We start from the raw sequence: 21,319 nt of genomic DNA, 5'->3' as shown, positions 1-21,319 counted from the left end.
CACTGATGGGAATGTGTTGGATCTCAAGATCTCAGTCCTGAGGTGCCGAGCCACCGAGACCACCCTTGGGGGGCTCGGGAGTCCTGGAATGTTGCCAGAAGTGTCTGGTGGCTGGACTTTGGTCCTACACAGGAGACGACAAGGATGAGGGCTTCACCAGGGTGAATGGTGAAGGGATTAGTTAATTAGAGGGTGAGACACAGGGTTTAGGATTTCTGTACAGGGGGGTTTAGAGAAGTAAGATGGAGGAATTGGGGCGTGTCCTGTCCTTCTTCTTCTTCCTCTTCTCCTCCATCTTCTTTGGCCACGGTGGCACCTTTGGATTGGTTATTACTGAGAGTGCACTGAGTTATAAGAATAAATGGTATTGGGGAAAAATGATAAATATTGTACACGTAACAATGGGTATAAAGATACGTGGCTGCCCCGGAGGGCGGCACAGTGTGCTCATGGCTGGCTGCTGAGCAGAGCTCTGTTCGACTGAAAGAACATCTTTTAGATAAACAATTAATAAACACCTAAACCGAAAGAAGAACTGAAGCCTCTTCTCGTCCTTCGATACGCGGGCTCCCCGTACAGGCCACCCCGGGCCTTTCCAGGCCCCTCAAACAGCCGAGATAACCGGACAGGAATGGATCCAGGATCCACGTGCTGGGATCTTCTCTCAGGTAACACACAGAAATAGAGCCATGGAATATTTTTATCCCATCCTGCTGCTTCTGCCAGGCATCTGCTGTGAAAATCAACACAACCACATGTTTCCAGTGGTCATTTCATGGAAACTGTGATCATGCCTTGCCCAAGGCTACACAACTTGAACTTTGAGCCCAGTGAAATTATTTGTTGGAGCTGGTCCTGCTTGGCTGCTGAGATCTCATCTAATCTCTGCTTGAATTACTGCTGGCTGTTTGATGTTCTACACACCCAAAAATGTGAGTGTGTGTGCATATACATATATATTCATGTGAGTATATATGGACATCTTTTCTTTTCTCTGAGAAAGAACCTTTGGAAGGATTTCCTTTCATATCAGCAGTTATCCCATTGTGTATGACATTTCTGGACCTGACTGCAGTTAAAAAATATCTCCTAAGGAAGTTTCTTTCATTATTTTTATGGAGACCTGCTATAGCAGGTAAAAAATGTGAGATATCAGGAAGATCAAGGAAGAAAATTGACCTGAATTTCTGAATGTTCTGATTCCCAGTTTGTATAATAATACTGAAGTTTGAATAAACAAGGATATTTTGTGTGGTTTTTTTATACAAGGGAAATGATTTCCTGTAGAATGAGTTACCCTTTTCCTCCACATATTGTTACTAAAAAAATGTATAGTTTGGGCCTATTCTCTATTTATCTACTTAAACAATAAATTAGAGATAGGCATGCACAGAAGTAAAATAATCCTTCAATAAATCATTGATAAAGTCATCTCTAGAATAGATGAAGTGTTCTTCAGGTTGCTGCATGTGAGGCTGCCAATAATTATACACGGGGTAGGACACTGTGCAAGCTTTTCTGAGTCTGTCTTTTGTCTTGAAGTCACCATCTATCACTCCTCAGACACATAAAATTTAATCTGTATTTGGCAGAAAATGAAACAATTAATGTCAGGAGAAAGGAGAGGGAATCGAGCAAGTGAATTTCTATCCTATAATGGAGTCATGGTCTGTCCAGGAAATATTTCAGCAGTCCTTCTTATTCCAAAAGGGTCCTCTGGCCTTGCCCAGTCAAAAATATTTTTTTCTTCTGGAATTAAGAATGCAAAAAGGAGTTCAGCAGCAAGATGTTTACCCAATACTGCATATGGTTGATTATCTCAGTTTCCTGCAGTCCTAAAGAGCTTCAGAGCCAGGGTCCTACATGGATTTGGGAGACTCCTGCCACTGCAGGACTGCAAAATCAGATTTTCAAAGAAGACAATTGGATGTGCGAACCAATTTGTGAGCTTTTGGCTTCTTCTGTGGCCTTGATAATCTTCCCACTCAAATACACAAACACCAAATACACAATCCAGTGGTCAAAACCCAGATAAGGCAATGAGACATTCTGGAATCTGTTCCTGCTTTAATGTTTCATACATTATTTGACCATGCATAAGCAATTTACTGCCTGTAAACCATTTTGTCTGTCTGTAAATTCAGAAATATGATGCTACAAACTCCACAAAAGCTGCTCTGAAAGAACACAGTTGCTTTTATTTGGTGCTACAGAATTAATGAAATACCCACATACAGAAGCCATTTCACAGGTCCCTGTCCAGTGGTAATTTATGATCATATGTTAACATTGATCATTTTCATATGATCATTTTCTTCTCCTCTTCTAGAGGAGAAGGAAAAAGGAGTTCTTACTATCAGATGGCAACTTCCTTACCACCAGAGTAATAGCATATTGTATTTTCCTGAAATCCTGCTTTGAAGAGGCAAGATGGACTAAAAAAATCACAGAATTATTGGGCCAAAGAAGCATAATTAATGCCCTTAATTAATTCCCCCTGAAGAATAATTATTTAACACAGCTGGTTTCTTTGCCTATACATTGAATTGCAGCAAAATAAGCATATGAAATTAAACACATACATTCATTAGGTGATGTCCAGGCAAAGGAAAACTGAGAATGGTTTGGACCATAAGTTTGATAATGAGCAGAGGGAAGAAAAAAAATAAAGAAAAGCTTTTTTAAGGAGTAGTATTGCTTAGTTTATTCCATCAAACCTGTTTTTTATCAGTAGGATAACATTGTTTTCCCTCTTATCATATGGCACACAGCTCAGCTCCTGGTTTGTATGGGAAAAACATTCAGGATTATTTAGTGCTTTGTCAGTGGACTTTGCCGATTTGGTATTCAAATTTCTTTTGAAACTAACAATACATTTCCATTAGTATCTATTTGATGTGTCTTATAGCACAAGCAGTGAAGTAGAAATAATTTTGTCAAAAGACATTTAGAACAATAAGTGTCCAAAACACTCTAAATTTCCAAATTTAGAACACTAAATATCCAAAGTTAATTCTCACTGCTTCCTTCTTCTCTTCAGGTCTCACCATGTTGTCTCCAATTTTCCCTTTATTTGCAATTAAAGAAAACTTCACTCTCACTACTGTTTGAAATTTTTACTGCTTTTCCTCATGTCTTGCTTCATGTTAAATAAAAATAAACCAGCTCATAAGCAACATTACCTAAAAAACTCTGAAAATCTAAAGAGGTAACTGTGGTATTTCTCTCTTACAGTATGTCCTTTTTTCTGCCTGCAGATACAAAATGTTTTACTTGTTTTTCAAGGGCTAAGCAGCCATAAATGTGATAGCATAACTGAGAACAAACAGGACTCGCTCTCACCTTGTTATCTCTGCATGAGTTTCAATATTGGATGGGATTTATGATGTGCTGTGATTTCTCACTCACAAGGCTGTTGCAGGAGAAGCCCATAAGGCCAGAGCTGTGATTTTCATTTGCATGGAGGGCAGTGTTTATTATTCAAATGGAAAATCTCAATTCAACACATGTGTTCTACTAGGTCTATAATTATTTTTTTTAAAAAGTGAAACCAGGATAATTCTTTCAAGTGGGTGCAGAGTGGCAAATGTTGCTCTTGCTGGCTTGTCTGTGCTTTGGCAGAGCAAGGTGATAGTAAAGATGGTTCATTCAAACTCCTGTGAGAACAACTAATCAGCCACAAATCATCTTTAGTGCTCTGTCTTCCCAAGGAAAGTGGAAGGGATCCAATTAAGAGTGGGGAGACGTTCTGCTGAGATTTCTTCAATAACTTTATAGTAGAAGGAAGCAGCATATGGAGTCAGAGTGTAATGCCAAAGAAGAAAAACAGCAGAAAAGAAGAAAATGTGATTTCTGGAAGAGTTTTGAAAATACATCAAACCACTGCCTTCAGGAGCTTATTTTGTGGGTTAGGAAATGTGGGCAGGCTCAGGACAGGAGCCTGCCTTAGGAAAGAGAGGATTAACTGTATGATCAAGGAACAGGGTCAGTTCAGCTGTAACTTTTTCCCTGGTCTCCAGTGCTCAGGCCAGTGGTGATCAGCTGCAGGAAATAAGGAAATGAATGCTCCATTTCCACATGGTGCTTCAATGGCTTCGCTGACAGGTTCCTGATGAGGATAAAAGGAGCTGCACCATCTCCTTGCCCCCAGCCTGCATGAGCCACAATCAGGTAGGGATAGATCAGTGGGAAGGATGGGAAGTGGGATGGTATGAATATTTCAATTGAAATTCTAAAAAATAAAATAAATTTTAAATATTCATAAATATTTCAATGTAAATTTAAATAAGCATTTGAATTATCTGGGTTATCTGTTTTATTACCCGGACTGATCCCAGCATTTTAACCTGCTGTAAAGCAAGGGGCAAACCATATAACCTCTGCCTCAGTTTTCGTCTCTGTAAGGCAAGGATGAAATTATTTTCTTAAGTATCCTTTTCTCAGAAAATTAACTTTCAAATGTGTTGTTAAAAAACATAGCAAAACAAACAGCCTACCAGTAAACCTAGGTTGCACAGATTTATTATCTGTCTAAAGAATTTGATGGGTAAAATTGAAAAAAAAAACCCTCAGCCTAACAAATAATACTGTTATTAATGGGGCTTCTCAAAGTATATTTTCTTGGCAATATAGGCATGCCAATAAAGGTTAATTAAAATGGCAGGCAATTGTGATCAGATTAAATGGGGTGTGTACTAATCTCCTGCACTTGCACGAGAACCAAAAAAGCATATGACTTGGGGATGACAACTGAAAGCACAGTATTTTTAGCTGGATTCAATAGAATTTTCTTACACTCAATTAATTTCTGCATAATAGGGAGATGAAACATTTGCTTTTCTTCCCATCATTTCTATAGGAGGAGTGAGGCATTATAGCAATATTTCTGGTAGGAAAATACATCTGTGAAAATCTGAGAGTATTTCAGGAAAGAGAAATGCACCTATGGAAGAAGCAGGATTTTTTCTCATTTTCTTTCTAGTGACAGGACCTGAGGGAATGGCCTGAAGTTGTGTCCAGGGCAGGTTTAGGTTGGAAGTTAGGAAAAAGTTTTTCCCCCAGGGGGAATGGGCGCAGCCCCGATGCGGCATCCAAATTCTCTAATAAAATCCCTTCACCCATGATTTTTGTCCTGGGAAGCTGGGAAGCCTCAGAGAAAAGGAAAACAATTCTTATCTCATTTGCTTCTCCTGTGTTGTGCTCATGTGGAATGTGTTTGGAGATTGTTCACCCACAGGTGATTGTTCCATTGGATTCTGCTGGGAGTTGTTTTCACTCTTTGGCCAATCAGGGCCAAGCTGTGTTGAGACTCTGGAAAGAGTCAGGAATTTTCATTATTATCTTTTTAGCATTCTGTAAGTATCCTATCTGTATTCTTTAGTATAGTATTCTTTAATATAATAGAGTATAATAAAGTAATAAATTAGCCTTCTGAGAACGTGTAGTCAGATTCATCATTCCTCCCTACCACAAGGGTTGCTGCAAATACAACGCCCCAAGGCTGCCAGAGCTCCAGGAGCATTCGGACAAATCTCTCAGGAATGGGATGGGATTTTGGGGGTGTCTGCGCAGGGCAGGAGCTGGACTCGATGATCCTTGTGAGTCCCTTCCAGCTCAGGGTATTCCATGATCCCATATATAACATTATTGGACACTCTCCTGGAGTTGAGAACAATTTCCAACAGCAGAAGGCACAGGATGGTTCCTTCTCCCTTTGCCATCACTGGCTACCAGTGATGGCAAAAGGAGAAACAATCATCCTGAGCCTTCTCCCTTAATTAACCACAAATTTCATCCTGTTTAGGGCATGACTCAGACATTTGGATGACCCCACACATTTTGGGGGTGAAGGGCTCTATCTGGCACATTTCACTGCACAACTTCTGGTGAGGCTTTTGTCGCCTGCAGTTATCTCTGTTGGAAAAGAGTTGTTCAGGCCCTCAGGAGAGCAAAGGCAGAAGCAGAATGAAAACTCAGATCCAGAGGTTGGTGTGAAATGCTGGTCCTGGTTACTCACTAAAACAAAGAAATCAAAGACACAAAAGAAAATCTTTCTGTCCTCATTCTTGACCCAGAGTAGACAAACACCTCTGGAGAAAAGGGTAAAGTATATTTTTTTCTATTTTTTTCAATTTTTTCTTACCAGATAAGTCTGCTCTTTGAAGATTTTCTATAATAGCCCACTGAGAGAAGCACATTGTTGTTATGAATGTAAAATTATAACTTTTAACATCTGAGGCTCAATACACTGTAATTTCATGAACAAGGACCCAAACCCAGGGCTTTTCTTCATAATCCAACTGTCTTGATAATCAATAATGAGCAGGCAGCAGACCGATTCATATACCCCATCTCCACCTGTGGGCAGAACTGTATCTAAATGGCACAAAATAGATGTCCCTGCCCATGTCATGGGGTGAAAACAAGATGATATTTAAGGTCATTTTTAACCCAAACTTCTCTATGATTTTATGAGTCTATGGAAATTACTTGAAGGGAAATTATTGAGATGAGATAACTTAGAGATTGTTGTTATTGCTTTTTTTTTTTTATTTTGTTTTAATTTTCCATTCACTGTAGTGGTTTCCAGAAGCAAAGTACTGATATCTCAAAATACCTGTGAAACTGCAGGGCTGGAAATGCAAATGAGCTACCATGAAAACTGTAGTTTGCTCACATTAAGTTAACACATAGTAAAGATGTAGTAGTATTACCATAAACACAGTTTGGTTTAATTTATGGACTTCTTTACATGCACACTCCTGCATCCCTGAGGGCCATAAAACAAAACCTGAAGAGAAAATAGAAAATGAATAAAATATATCTTGTCTTCATTTGTGTCAAAATCACAATAAAAGGAGGAAATATAATCAACTTAGATGTTGCTTTCTTTTTATTTATAAAGCTTACTGTTTCACTCTGTTTTAATTACCATCATAGGGTTATTAAAGCGTGGTAGCGCAGAAAAGGCTGCATCCCACCTTGGCAGCCAGATTAGTATCTAGTTCTGAATGGAGGGCACTTAATTTAAAACTAGTTCTATAAATAATTTTTCAAATCTCTATTTTGGGGCCTTGCTCCTCTTTTTTTTTTTTTTTTTTTTTGTCAAGTGCATTTCCTTCTAATCTTATGGTTCTTAATGAGCAATTCTTTTAGCTGGATGAAAGGAATTGAATATTTCACATACAGAGCTGTGTAAGGCCAACCAGTGTTGTTTCTAGATGAATGGTATATCGAGCTGTGTCTTCCCCAGGGCAGAGGAGAATATGTTGAACGAGATACAATTGCTGAAAAACAATAACATCAGGTTTTTATCCCAAAAATGGATGCCAAATAGGAAGATGGAGAGGGAATATCAGAATGCACCCAAAACAATGCCAATATTTTTGTTTTATCACTGCAGCACGTCCAAACCTTTCAGATTTTTTTTTCTTTAAATCAGAGAAACAAACAGACTAAAGCCTTTTCATATTGGAATTTCTCTTTGTAAAACTCTCTGAAGGGCCGTACAGATCTTGTTATGGTTTGAATGAATGGCCATAGCTGGGTGCATTGCAATCTGCTCATGGGTTTGGAGTTTATTGCTGTATTCCTGTGCAACAAAAAATAATACACGTCATCTTAAGAAATTCCCTCTAAAGAAACAACAGACTGAGACCTCCTGCTACACACCCTGCTTTGAGATCAGGGCAGAGCTGAACTGTCTCGATTAAAGAATTTAAAAAAAAAAATAAAAAGTTTAAAAAAGCCCTTTGCTGCTTTTAATTAACAGAGCAACTGTTGTTGTTTGCAAGGGTTGTGGCGGAAAAAACTTTTATCATTGGTTAGCACTGCTTGGCTGGATTAATTATAGATACATTAATAATATATAGTGCAATTTTATATTGCTTAATGATTTTGATCTTTCATGGTATAAACCTATTGAGGTTATTAAAGCTGGGGTGCTTTTTTATTTTTGTTCATTGGGTTATCTTTAAATTATTATTGGTAAATTAATTGCAAAAGAAAGGAGGGCATAAAAGCAGAGAGAAGGGTAACAAATAAGTTATGGAACTCTTTGTTTTAGAGCAATTCACCACAACACTCAGCAGGTAAACACACAGAAATATAGGGATCCTTTTTTAATAGGATAGATTTTTTTTCTTTTATTTGCAATCCTGTCGTGTAAAAAATAATGCTAATTATATGACTTTAGAACAGAGCCCTGGCATTATTTTTTCAGACACTGTTCAAATTCCATACATATAGAGTAGCTAACATTTGAAACAAGTAGAATGTCCTCCATCTACAAAAGCCGTCCTTCCTCTAAGAACTTAATAAAAATGAACCTTCAAAACCAAAGTTAAGGCCTTCTTCAAGTAAACCCCTCTCTCAACCTGCTGGCCATGCTTTTTTTTCCACACAGCCCATGGTACAAGTGGATTTCTGGGCTGCAAGTGCCAGTTTATGCCCAGTTCTCCATCTACCAACATCCCCAACTCCTTCTCCACAGGGCTGCTCCCAATCCATTCATCACCAGGTCCATCTGGACACCTGGAGCTGCCTCAGTGCAGGTGCAGGACCTTGTCTTTGGCCTGGCTGAATTTCAGAGTGTTCACCCTCTCCACTCCTCCAGCCCATCCAGGTGCCTTTGGACGGCAGCAATTCCCTCTGCAGAACCACCTGCACTGCCCAGCCTGCTGCCACCACAAGCTGGCTGCAATTAGCTCTCACTGGCCCTGTCATTAATGAAGATATTGGACAGATCTGGTCTTAGGAATGACCCTCAGAGTCTCCAATTTCCACTTGTAGCAGCCACTGACTGCAGCTCCTTGGATGTCACCATCCAGCCCATTTCTTATCCATCACTCCATCCCTCAAACCTGCATCTTTCCAATTTAGCAGCAAGGATGTTGTGTGGATCCATGTCAAAAGTCTTGGAAGAGACTCAAAGAGATTTCAAATAAGCACCCTGGGACATTTAGGATGAGGGATTAAATTAGGGAATCAACTAGGTTTGGATACATACCTGAATTAAGAATACCTGTTGTTGGAGATTTTTTCAGGGATGGCCTAGAAGGCAGCTGTAAGGAGCAGATTCTCACAGCCTGCTTCTGTGAACAGCAGAGGTTCTCAGGTTATTTTTAATTACAGGTAAAAGTGACAAACATGAAGGCCTTGAGAGCCTTGCACATCAGAGTTCTCAGGCAGCTTTCTCATAACAAGTGGATGTTCTATCTTTGGCTGCTTTGGGAAAGCAAGAATAATTTTGAGAACCCAAATCTTGGTATTGGAAACATAAGGAGGAGTTGGTGTGTAATCTCTGGCCTATTGTGAGCTCAGGTTTGCAATATGCATGAACTTGATTAACACTGTTATAAAAAGTGATTGATGGATTAATAAATTCGAGTCGATGGCTGACCAATGCAAGGTGGGTCGTCTCCCTCCAACTTCAATAACCTGTAGGTGCTTTAGTGCACAAATCTTGCACAGCTTTCCCAGCATTAATGATATCATCCTTGCCCAGGGCTGATGTATATTTTCTTATCTTTATCTTACAAATAGGGACAGCCTGTGGTTTTGAATTAAACCCAGTTATCCTCAACTGATTTCAGAAGAGAAGAATGAGAAACTGAGCTTGAAGAATCAAAGTTACAAAAGACCTCTAGGCTGGGGGATTTTTGTCTGTTTATAGCCTCCCATTTTTGAAGCACTTTTGAATGTCTGTCCTCAGTTGTTGGTAATAAAACACTTTTAGAAAGTCTCATTTAAAGGATTTGCCTACAGGAAGAAGGCCAGATTGTAGTAAAGGGGGAAATGAAACCAGTTCTCTCAGGAGCTTCCTGCGCTCTCAGCCAGAATAGAATCCTTTTTATGGTTCCTTTTTTTTCTGCCTCACCAAGTCAGACCTTCTGTGTGACCCTAGAAAAATGCCCATGGAGAGGTGATCAAAGAATAACAGCATGTGGGGTTTTTTAATTCCACGTCTGCATGCTGATTTCAAAACAACTTGAAATATGTTTCAACAGAATCTGTTTGATGGGAGAACTGAGCAGCCAACAATGGATGGAGAATATTTATCATGAGGCTGATGAGGAGAATTTTTTTTCTTTCTTCCACAGGGGAAACTTCAATCTCTAAAACTGAAGATAAAGGAGAGGGAGATGTTATTTATGGAGATTGCAAATCTGCCTTTAATTGATTGAATGTTCTCAGTGATTTTGCAGATATGAATTTTACTAGCCCTAAGAGACACTGAAAACTAAAATATTTGTCTAATACTTAAATATAGCACTTGGCTGCATTTATTTAATGCTGTCTAAATGAAGATTTCAGACTGTCTGTACTTTAAGCCTCACTATTCTCCAGCATTATGGAGCCAGTAAATCAAATACCTTTAGATCTCTAACTCTACCTCAAATTTTGTGCATTAATTTATGAACTGGTGGAATATTTCTGTGGTTTATATGCAACTTTTACCTTCTTCTTGTCTTCTCCCTGTTCAGTGTTCATTGCTCAAGATGATGGATTAGTTTTAAATATCAAATATCACCATCTCTCATGATGTTCCTGAGAAGTGGCTGGGGTGAGGTGCCCCCCACGTGTTTCTGACAGGGTCTTGGCTTCACTTTTGGAGAGTGTGGTTTAACTGGTGTTTAATGGATCCCAATGAGAAATCTAGCAGGGGAACATGTTGCCTGCAGTAATTACTTTGGTTTCTCACACTGGATTAATTCAAACACCTCAACACCTTTCCCTGCTGTGGAGCCTCCTGTGAGAGTGAGCATTGGTAGCACCAGACAGGTTCATCCCTGACAGTGCAGGAACCTCTCACACAGAAAAAAAATCCTGTGATATTTTTAAATAGTTTTGCAACTCTGTCTTGCCAAATTTTAGCTTACATTCAAATTTTTGTTTACCTTTTTTTTCTTTTAATTTTGTTTTGCTCTGCTTTGTTGTTTTATTCATTTTTTCTTCATTTAGAAAGTTATCTCTTTTATTTCAATTTAAATAATCCTTTTTTTTTTCTTGGTTTGTTTTCCATAACCTGTTTTCCTTTTATTTCATAAAGCCACACACTGAAGTAAATTTTCTGTAAAAATTCACATACTTTATAAAAGAATATGTACCTTAAGAGAAGAGGCTCCAAATGTAAATATGTATGTACTTTACAAAATACTATTTACCTTAAGAGATGCTCTTGACTGTTGATTGAAAATCTAAATTAATAATGTAAAAAAAGCAAGGAGAAAATAAAAGATATGAGTGTAAGTGGAAGGGGTCAAAGTTTGCCAAGCTGGCCATTAATATTACTCAAGAGCAGAGAAAGAATTTTTTTTTTCTTTTTCATGACAATTAGTTGTAAATTTATCCTGTCTGCACTGAGAAGGGATAATTCTCTCAATGCAGAAGGGATAATTTTACCACTAAAATTAGAAGTATTTTAGCTAATACTACTAGTATTTAGTAGCATTAGCACGATAGTAGTAGTTTGCCATGAATAAATAATTTTTTTTAAAAGTGCAGCAGTCAAGATTAACTTATCTCTATCCTGGATATTTGTCCTACAATAGACAGGTCTGATATAAAGAAGTTTTGAAATGCAGTTTTCATAGCCCATGACATTATTATGCAAAATAGTTCAGTTTCTTTTCTTCTTTTTGCTCTTTATTTATGTAAATATGTGTTGACATATATATATATACACATTATATATAGATGAAATAAGTACACTTACATCTATATATAATATATTTATGTATTATATATTTATATATAATATTTTATATTATGTAAATTGGTTATGTAAGCAATTTACATTTTGAAAAAGTAGAATATATGTCAGTCTAAAACTCTTTTCTTAAACCATGTTCCACAGAAACTTCCATTTTCTTGTGAAACATTCTCTTCTTAAAAGAATTGCAAAGACTTGTAATATAAGCCTTTTTACCAACTTTTTCTGAAAGAAATGACCTAACTTCATAAAAATGAGAAGAACACACAGGCAGGATGCAAATGTGCACAAAAAATAATGAGGAAATTTTCCTTGCGTGCACAGGCCTATTAATGAGCAGCGAGAAAGAAAAAAAATCTGGTCGTAAACCAAATTATCTTGCATTTCCAATGATCTGATTACATGGAATAGAAAAGCACATGCCTCTCTGTCGGATCTCAGGATCTCAGGATCTCACCTCTCCTGAGGTGCCGAGCCACCGAGACCACCTTGGGGGGCTCGGGAGTCCTGGGATGTTGCCAGAAGTGTCTGGTGGCTGGACTTTGGTCCTACACAGGAGACGACAAGGATGAGGGCTTCACCGGGGTGAATGGTGAAGGGATTAGTTAATTAGAGGGTGAGACACAGGGTTTAGGATTTCTGTACAGGGGGGTTTAGAGGAGTAAGATGGAGGAATTGGAGTGTGTCCTGTCCTTCTTCTTCTTCTTCTTCTTCTCCTCCATCTTCTGTGGTGATGGTGGCACCTTTGGATTGGTTATTACTGAGAGTGCACCGGGCAATAAGAATAAATGGTATTGGGGAAAAATGATAAATATTGTACACGTAACAATGGGTATAAAGATACGTGGCGGTCCGGAGGACGACACAGTGTGCTCATGGCTGGCTGCTGAGCAGATCTCTGTTCGGCTGAAAGAACATCTTTTAGATAAACAATTAATAAACACAGAGACCGAAAGAAGAACTGAAGCCTCTTCTCGTCCTTCGATACGCGGGCTGCCCCAAGGCCACCTCGGGCCTTTCCAGGCCCCTCAAACAGCCGAGATAAACCGGACACCTCTCCTGGAGGAAAAGCATTGTAATGTTTTTATTAGAAGCTCTGCAATATTTCTGGCTGGCTGGAGGGGTTACACAAGGGGGCAGTTTGGGGTGGGATTAATCAGGACCCAGATGCCAACAGCCTGACAATGCTGCCACAGGATGCAGAATCACAGAGACACCCGGCAGACAGGGACAGGTTCAAGAGTTTTGTCATTTAAGGCATGTGTTCAGTAAAGACACTCAGTGAGGACATAGATCTTTACTGTTCACTGAGGATTTGGACACTTCTCTTTTTTTGGATTTTTTTTTGGCCATCCCTTGTGAAAACTGTGTTATCTGGTCTTTCTCCCATTTTCTTGTCAGCAAGACTTCCTTGTGCATGGGTCAGCAGAGAAGGGGAGGAGAGATTTTCAGCGCTGTTCATTTTGGAGGGCTTAGGGAGATGATAACAGTTGTTCATTCAAACATATCAAATTCATCTCATCCTCATTGGGTATTAATGGAATTTTGTCTATTACAAAATATAATTATCTCATCTTTTGTCACAAAGCACCTCAGCCCGACTCTGACTTGAGTGAAACCTTCCTGAGTGTTTGTTTATCAATAACTAAAAATGTAAATATTTGAAGAGTGCTGGGGATTTGTTTCAATCAGCCTCTTCGTTCCCTACTCTTATTCTTATGTTTGGCTACAATATGTATGACAATCCAATTTCTTCTTCTTAGCTATAGGAAATTTTTGATTCTGGTTTTATTGTGACGCCACTTAAGAATGTAAGACCTGAATTCCTGGGATCTAAATTCCTGGAGCAAGGTTGCAGCCAGTAAATGCACTCTTTAGCAACGCAGATTTCCTCTCCTAGGTACACTCAGAGTGCCTCTGACAGGGATTTGTTCTCTTGATATTTTAAGATGAAAAGTTCATGACTGCCAGTACCTGTTCTGTATGCAGAGAAGCCAGATGGAGCCATGAATCACTCTAAATATTTCTTTTGAGGTTAGCATAAGTGAATTGCTTTTCAGGTGGAATCCATCAGGTCCCCAAAATGTGTTCTTGGCTACAAATTTGTCCTGCTGCATTATATTGCTCTTCTTCAAAATGTTAAATGTCTTGATTTGCATTTGCAGGAGTTGATGGAGCCCTTGTTCTTACTTCCATGCATAAGGATTGCATTTTATCGCTTTTTTTTTAATGTAATTTTTAGTTCATGTTTCTTTCAGAGCCACTGTTATATGGGCTTAATTTTCAAATCATTTTGCAAACATATATATTTTTCTATTGTCACTGTGAATTTTGATTAAAATGTTGGCTTTATTTTCTTCTCTTCTCATTTATTAGTTTGCTCACCTTCTGGACTCCCCGGATGCATCTTCTGATGGAGATTGAATGAAATTCTGTCTTCATTTAGAAAATGATTCCATGCAATAGCTGTGTTAGATTGTTTTTTCCAGGAAAAAGAAAGAAAAAGATTAAGAAACTCTCATTTTTACTAAATCATGTTCTAAGCAGAACTTCCAGCAGTTCCATTACACTGATCTGTGAGGGAGATTTCAGAATAAAGTCCTCATTTTCAGAAAAAAGATCCAAAACCTGTAACGACTAAAATCCTAATTCCCTGCACTTAGGGGTGAAGGGAATTCAGGACCACGAGCAGCAGGACCATGTTCTAGTGGAAGGTGTCCCTGCAATGGCAGGGAAGCTGGAACTGGATGGTCTTCAAGATCCCCTCAAACCCAAACCATTCCGTGATTTTATGTTTCTATGACAGCCTGACACCATTTTGTGTTTCTGTGACAAACCTGAACTTGGAATCATTTTGCAGAGATGACCAAGGTGGCTCATCCTGACTTAGATATAGACTGTAACAATATAATCCCATCCAGGTGATGCCAAACATATCTCTGGTTTGGGACAAGCCTTGAGTGTTGCCAACATTTGTGACTCAGCCCTGAATGAATTCTGAGTGCAAAAGTCAGTGTTGTAATTACCAACTAATCCTAAAACTCCATATTTTACCTGTTACCGCTCTGTCCCACCTTACCTTACTCTACCTTTCCTTCCCTTCAGTGAGACTGGAAAGCAAGAGGGAAGATAAATTATCTTCATTGGCTTATACATCTAAGATACAGGGCTTTAAATAAAAATTATGGTGGATGTAGAAGTGATTGATTAGAGCATGTTGTTTGCATTGTATTTGGAAATGAAAATGTAGGAAGGAGGGAATTTCAACAGCAAAGTGGAAATGGTTGTCATCAGGATTAATGTTAAATGATCGTTCATGTCTGCCTTATCTCACACTAAGTTTTCTCCAGTAGAATTTTAATAGTGTAGACTTGATTGTGCATTATGGTGATAAGATCCTGCCAATGTTTAGTTGAGCTGGTTAATTTACAGGAGCTAATTTAAAAGGTAGCTCTTGTGTTAGGGAATCTGTCCTGCTGGATTGATAACCCAGCTTTTAGGATATTATTTCCATGGAAGCAGATCTTCATCTTTTCTCTCCATCTATGCCCTTCTAATTATTCAAGTGTGAAGGGAATTTCCTTCATTTTTAGACACAAACATGCTCACCACATGATTTATAAGGTTGTCTCTAAGTGAACTGATTATTTAGGCTTGTAACTGTTTCTATAGAATTTTGTGGAATGTTAAGTTTGTGCCTAGGGATAAATACAAACTCTATCTCATTTAATCCCAGCTTAGAGAGAAATTTTTCTTCTGAAAACATTTTTATGTATTTACTCACAAGTTTTATCATCAAATGTAACCATTTAGCATACAACTCATGTGTGCTTATAACACTTCACAGGCACTTTTCTCACCACTGAAATTGAACCACCGGTGCTGAATGTGGCAGCTCTTTAACAATTCTCATCTGTGCAATGTGAGAGTTTAAACAGAAAATGGCCTTACTGCTTTCCCAGCTTTAATGCATATTCAAACATTTCCTGTCAGCTGTCATTTAGTTCCCTCAATTCCTTTTGTGTGTGTGCACTGGCTGCCATTTGTGTTGTCACTCTGAACTGAATCCCAGGATCTTGAAAGATTTTCTTCTCTACTGGCCTTCCTAAAATACTCAGCACTCTAGGCTTTAGAGAAATTTCAGCTAATCCATTGAAAAATATGATTGGCAAAATTAAATTCTCTGCCTGGTTCTTGCAGCCAACCCTCATCTCTTCCCCAGCCACAGTAAAAGATGTAAAAGAGATTTAGCAGCAAAGGATTTCAAATTCTCACATCTTTTCTGCTCACTTTCTGCACACATCCAGACAATCAAGTTTTACTGGCACAAATGTTCGCAGCAAATGAAAATCAAATCCTCATAAGAGCATCTCTAGAAGGTGAGATTTAAATCTGAAAGGCATCCTGTGGGAAGCTCTTCTGTGTTCACCCATTCAAAGAGCAGGAAGATGGAAAACATGGCATATTTTCTAAATGAAAGTGATAAGCAACACATGCTCAATCTCAAATATTTGCACTCAGTCCCCAGGGAGAAATACTGGGAGATGACAATGGTGAAATGAATTCACACAGCATCCAATCTAATATTCATTAAAATGAATGAAAAGACAGTTTGAAATTGGACTAGGCCTATGGTCCCAGCCTAGTAAGGTACCCAAGCATGAGAGAAGTCATTGTCTTTAAGCTTGTGTTTAAAGTTATTCATATGTTTAAATGCCAAGTTCCTTTTGGGCCAGAATATATTCAATAAGGAACAAGTGATTTGCCCTGCAGGGGAAACAAACAAACAAAAAACTCAATGACAACAACAACAAAAAAAGGTTAAATTTGTTTGACATATTTTAAATATTTCACAAAAAATATCCACCAGCTAACAGATATTCAAAGACAGTTTTCCACAGACTTTGCATTGGCTGAATGCTCAATGATTCACCTTTTGCAATTGGCAGTACAGCAGATGCCACCAGATAATTTCACCAAATCCTTTGTGGCTGGGGTTATTTTTTGCAGATGATTGTTCTGTATTATTCAAGTGTGCTTTGTTGATGAGAATTCTAAACTTTGTGTTTTGTCTTTTCCCATAGAAATACAGAGCAAAGCACTTCACCAAAAGTCTACACAAACCAAGGATGCTTAAAAGTTCATTTTTCCCGACTCTATGTTCCAGACTGGATTCCAAAGGTAAAACCTATTCAGAATATGTGCTCTTTTTGGTTTTTTTTCAGACTTGTGTTTTCCTTTGAAACATTTTTATTAAAATATTGACCGAACCTGATCTCCACAAGTTAATCAAAGCTCTGTCTTATATCTGTAGTTAAGTTTTTCTGTCTTTCTTAAACCAAACAGAGTTTTCCTCTGGATACGATTTGAGTACTGCTGGGGGTAACAACTGGCACAGCCAACACCGGGAGAAGGGATTTTGTTTGTACCTACTTTAGAGAGAAAGATTATTCAAAAACATTTCAGAGGAGTTTTGCATCTGAGGAATACCAAAGCTAGGTTGTGTCTGGAATACATTGCTGAACTCACATTTTAAACTACTTGAACATGAACCAAAACTGCATAAACAAAACCAAAAGAGAATGGAACTTTGTAGGTAATAACATAAGCAATGGGCAGAGGCAATGGACGATATTAATAATGTAATTTTAATTTGAAGTTCTAGTCAACTCTGATTGCAAATCTCTGCTTACTTTAATACTTTAATGTCTCTGTATATGAAATGTGACAATTTCCAGGCTGTTCAACAAAGAAATCATATTTATTCTCAGAAATATGGGATGTACATTATTGGAATGTTTCATTTTGCTTTGTTATCAACTTTGTCATAGAATAAGAGAAATTCAATTTCAGATTGCATTCAAAACAGAAATTATTGATACTTTATCTGCTGTTGTTATGACAGTTAGAGATCTTTCTATATTTCAATTCTGAAAACTTAAATTTGATACACTGCCTCTCAGGCATTTAATAAGAAACAAATCTTTAACAAACTTTAAGTTGAAAAATAACATCATGATTCTCATCTCATTACCTTCCCTCTAACGTGCTTCCTTTGTAACTTATCACTTCGTGGATGCGCACATCCAAACATTATAAATCAAATTTCATACCTGCATAAAGCACTGAAATAAATGGCTTTGTGCTGGCGTAAAAAATCCAGTGATGAACTGGGCTCTGATCCTGCTTATTTTGTTCTCCTGGGAAATAAGAAAGGAAGACAAAGACAAGTAAAACATCCAGAAAAAGATCAAATGTGAGACAACATAAATGGCCTGAAATTGATTCCTTTTACTCTGGTGACATTTCATTAACTTCAGGGAAGTTTTGGAGGATTTTTATAGAGAGGCAAGTGAGAAGAAAATAGGGAGAAAGGAAAGAAAGAATTTTCTCTGAGACCCCAATAGCCTGATTTGCTGAACTGTGATTTTATATAGGGAAGAGCAATACACTACTTTCAACTCTCCAAAATAACCTTGTCTCTTATCTCTTTATTCACAGGTGACTTTGAAGCTCATTTATATCAAGACTTTCTGGGGAAAATCCCAGCCATGCAGCAGCCTGGAAAAAAGGCTTGTGCAAAAAAATCCCAATCACAATCCTGGTATTTTTAAGTGTAATTTTTTTAACCTTTTTACTAGTCACAATAAGATTGAGATTATTCAGAAATGTCCCAGGAAAATGGGTTATTTAAGGAAACCAAATATATTGTGTTTTCTATCTAGTGGTGATTATTTTTTAGTTACTCCAACCAGAATAAATGTGCAAAGACATTGCCACTGGGAAGTGGAGCTTTTAATTAAGCAATGAACAGTCATCTGTATTTGGAATATCCCCTGTTCCACATATTCAGTGGGGAAATATGAACACTAAAACACTTTTTGACTCAAAAATCAGGCTATAACCAGAATTAGGCCCAAAGTTCCTGCTATTTATATCACTGTACAGTTTAGTGCTTCTCTTGATTTAGGTGAAACATTCAAATTTTGGGCTGGGCCTCAGCCTGCAGATTCTGCTACATCTCAGAGTGGATGTCTGTGAGAGTCTGAGGCCGTTGTTGCAAACCAGGGATCTGGAGCCTCTCCAAGCACAGCAGCATGTCGGTGTGTTGTAGTGTGTTGTTAAGTTTCTTGTGTTATTCCCCCAATTTATGTATTGTTCTCCCCTATTATGTGTAAAATGGTTTTGTTCCCCCAGTTTTTCCCGCCACTGCTACTCTGTCAGCTAAGTTGCCATAGTAACCGCTATTCATAGTTGCAGATATGTAATTGCTCCTCCCCTGGTTTCCCTTATAAGTGAAAGTTGTCTCCTATTGGAATATGTATCCCAATATAACCAGTTAGATGGTGCTTAGGCCAGTTCTGACCCTCGCTGCTGGGCCAAAGGCAGCACTGTGGTGTTTTACCCCAGAGATACCTTGGCTGGCGGCAGAGTGCAGCGGGGCACAAGACAGGACTCCGTTCTCCTCAGGAGAGAGAGCTTCTGGCGATAATGGAGAGAAAGGGAGTGGATTCTGCTAGAAGGTTGCCAGATGTTTATTCCATTGGTACAGAGATGTCTGCACCGAGCCACTGCTGCTAACAGAATAGAGGCCACATGGTCTCATTAACATTTTAAGCTCAGGACAGGGGAAGGGGAGGGGACAGGTGAGCCACCAACCAGGTGAAGGGGCAGGGTCTCAAGGGACTAGGGACACCTATCACACGACGCCTTGCTGGTATGTTAGCCTGATTGACAGGGCACACTCAGCGAGGGGCGAGGGGGAAGGGAGAAGGTAAAACAGGATATTGCAACACACCACAACAGTCTCCTCCCTGGGCCCAGTCAATCACCCCCTTTCTCCTCCCAGGTTTCGAGAACCTTCTCCTCTCTGGAGATGGTGGCTGGCTGGAGTCCCAGGACACCTCCTTTACCTTTTGATTATTGGTCTCCATGGAGTGTCAGTTCTGTGAAGTTCATCCCCTCACCTTTCCCAATTAGTTCCGCCTGTACCCACCCCCCTCCTTTATAATCCTGTTTCACCCCCTATTGAACAACTTTTCCCAGTTAGTTTCCCCGCGTTTGCATCCTGCAACACCTTCAATAAACCAACGTTTAACCCCCGGGAAATGGTCAGCTCCGTTCCTCCCCAATCCCAGCGGTGTGAGCCAGTCCGCAGCCAGCACAGCCCGAGGCCCTCAGACGCCGAAAGGTGCTGGCCAGGAATTGCAGAGGGGCGTCGGCCTTTCGCCCTCAGCTAGCCGGACTCCAAACTTCGGGCCACATACGCCCCCCTCTGCATCGGTGCACCAGGGTAGCTCTAGATCCAATGTGTCAGGAACCCACGTCTTAAGAGAAGAACCCACTTGCCACGGCAAAAAGTCCAAATATGGACCACACTGGACAAATCTAGACCAGCTTTTATTATTATTATTATTATTAACACATTAGCCTCAGAACATTGTTAGATGTTAACAGCATGCTGGCCTAATGGGAAATGCCCCCGAAGGTGGGGTAGAACGGAATGACATAAAATCATCTCAGTTTAGATTTCAGCCAATCACACAAAAACAAGACATATTGACAAGCTTTCCATCCAGCCTTATAAAACATACGTAATGGTAGTTAGAACAAAGGCTATTTCATAAGAAACAAAGAACAGAGCTCTATTCACAGTAACCTTCTAAAGATATACATTAAATAAACTTGTTGCCATCCTAAAGCCAACTCTACAAAGTCGTATTGTTATTTGTCACGTCTACTGCTTGGAAAACTTTTCTGCTTGCTTGGGAAACTTTTCTGCTGTAACAGAACTTCGGGCCACATCCTGAGGCCTAAATACTCTTTTTTAACCATTTCCTAAAAACCCTCTGACTTTATGGATTCCCACACAGCAGAGCTGGGACATCTCCTCAGGTTTAGACAGCGTGGAGAAAAAGCCACACATCCTCTGGACTAATGTGGCTGCAAGCCACACTCAGCGTCCTGGAGTGTCCCAAATGACACCGGTGGGTTTGGCATTCATAGACCCCATGGTAAACATAAAGAAACGAAAAAAAATAACGTTAAAAAGAGCTGGTGGGCAGACACCTCCAGCAAACAGCTCTTAGGGCTCTGCTAAGGTCACAGCCAGGGCAGATCTAATCGGTGTCATAATTACAGAAACAAATTCAGACTCAGTCTGATGGACCCCACTTTTGCTGGACAAATCAATGTTAGGGCAGTCAAGAGAGCCACTCTGATGTCGAAAATGCAAAATTACTCTGTGACTGTAGAACAGCTGATAATAAAACATGGATAAATGTCCCAGAGCAGCTGTGGCTGCCCCTGGACCCCTGGAGTGTCCAAGGCCAACTTGGATGGGGCTTGGGTCACCCTGGGATAGTGGAAGGTGTCCCTGCTCATGGCAGGCATTGGAATTGGATGATCTTTAAGTTCCCTTCCAACCCAAACCATCCTGTTGTGTGACCGTGTTCCCAGGGGTCCCAGGTTGAGGGAAGAGACGAGGATCTGACTCCATGTTTCAGAAGGCTGATTTGTTATTTTATGATAAATATTACATTAAAACCATACTAAAAGAATAGAAGAAAGGATTTCATCAGAAGGCTGGCTAGGAATAGAATAGCA

The 21,319-nt window shown here is 39.3% G+C and overlaps 1 long non-coding RNA gene across 1 annotated transcript; it reads left to right on the top strand.

The window, feature by feature from the left end:
* Positions 1-3,636: 3,636 nt before the first annotated feature.
* Positions 3,637-19,524, top strand: LOC141729018 (uncharacterized). The gene is made up of 3 exons (XR_012580268.1): positions 3,637-4,170; positions 16,798-16,894; positions 18,215-19,524. It is a non-coding gene; the product is annotated as an uncharacterized LOC141729018 (long non-coding RNA).
* The last annotated feature ends 1,795 nt before the right edge of the window (positions 19,525-21,319 follow it).

The sequence above is a fragment of the Zonotrichia albicollis genome, chromosome 5 (assembly GCF_047830755.1).
Source record: "Zonotrichia albicollis isolate bZonAlb1 chromosome 5, bZonAlb1.hap1, whole genome shotgun sequence".
In the NCBI taxonomy this organism is placed as follows: domain Eukaryota; kingdom Metazoa; phylum Chordata; class Aves; order Passeriformes; family Passerellidae; genus Zonotrichia; species Zonotrichia albicollis.
The sequence above is the reverse complement of the archived record's forward strand: the minus strand, read 5'-3'. Positions and strand labels throughout refer to the sequence as shown.